The 1,456-nt window shown below is 37.4% G+C and overlaps 1 pseudogene; it reads left to right on the top strand.

Moving 5' to 3' along the window:
- The first annotated feature begins 304 nt into the window (after positions 1 to 304).
- LOC133371058 (5S ribosomal RNA) lies at positions 305 to 423 on the top strand (annotated as a pseudogene).
- Positions 424 to 1,456: the final 1,033 nt, after the last annotated feature.

The raw sequence follows: 1,456 nt of genomic DNA on the forward strand, positions 1-1,456 counted from the left end.
TTGCCCTGTCTCTGCATTTTGTTTATGTAACATAGAAACCTAGTTAATTTGTTATGTGTATTACTGGTTCATGAATCTTCTTGTTGTTAACTTGCTTATATTCTTTTCTCCACAAACACACACACTTTTCCTGTCTTTTCATTTCCCCTTTATATCACACAATATTATGATTCTACGACATCATTCATTGTTATCAAGTTATCCCTTTCATTTGTATACTAATAAAAAAGAAAGGTCTGTCTCACATGAACATCCATTTTTCTGACATATATCCAACTGATTTTGACAGAGATAGCTTTCAAGTGCTTACGGCTGTACTACCCTCAACAAGCCTGATCTCGTCTGATCTCAGAAGCTAAGCAGGGTCAGGCCTGGTTAGTACTTGGATGGGAGACCACCTGGGAATACCGGCTGTTGTAGGCTTAGAGGAAGTCAATGGTAAGCCACCTCTGAATACGTCTTACCATGAAAACCCTATGGATATATCCAAAGAGATTCATAGGGTCGTCATAAGTTGTAATCGAAGGCATATAATAACAACAAGCTTTCAAGTAAGCCTGGAAATAAAATCTCATTTATAAACCATTAGGGATGGAAGGATTTATCAGTATCAGTTTTCTCCATTTTTCATAATTCCATTCTGAAATTAGGTTCATCACATTACTGCAGCAATTTGTGATTTTTTTTAAAAAAATCCTCATACGCAATCAGAATGCTAGTGTGAATTTCCCCTAATAAACATGTTTGCATGTTGTTTTGACTAATGTACACTTTTTTTGCAAGCAACCTTCCTCTAATATAATTCATTTTATTATTTTCACTTATATTGCCATAAGTCAGAATCGACTTGAAGGCAGTCCATTTCCATTTCCATTAATTTTTATGCACGCTTTGCCCAGTCTATGCATTTTTGTAAACACTGGTTGGAGAACTGCATCATATAATTCAGAATTGTGCAAATTTCGAAGGATGGCTGCATTTTGGGTCTCATATTGTTTTGGAGAGTGTGAATTTGATAGATTTGGCTTTAAATGTGAACTAAATCAAATTTCTCTCCCACCCTTATCAGTCATGTACAATCTGTATATAGAAAATGTCTTTCAAGTAGCCAGTGGAGCCTAGCAAAGGGCTGGGTAGGGGCTGGCTTCTTGTCCAGGAGGAGTTTTTAATGGGCTGGATCTTGACTAAGGCTACAATCCAAACTTCGTTTACCTGGGAGGAAGCCCTATTAGATTCCATGGGACCTACTCCCAAGTAAACATGGGTAAGATTGCAGCCTTAGCCCTACTTACAGTAGATCCATTGAACTAACTTATGCCCCATTATTTTAGTTGGCCTATTCTAAATTGGTGTAAGGCTGGAATCAATGCAATTGGCTGTATCCAACATTTTCTGTTCACTAGTTCTTGCACTAGCAGATAGGTGAGTTTCAATGTTGTGCAACAGAGAAATTCGA

This window comes from Rhineura floridana, chromosome 15, assembly GCF_030035675.1.
Source record: "Rhineura floridana isolate rRhiFlo1 chromosome 15, rRhiFlo1.hap2, whole genome shotgun sequence".
Classification (NCBI taxonomy): domain Eukaryota; kingdom Metazoa; phylum Chordata; class Lepidosauria; order Squamata; family Rhineuridae; genus Rhineura; species Rhineura floridana.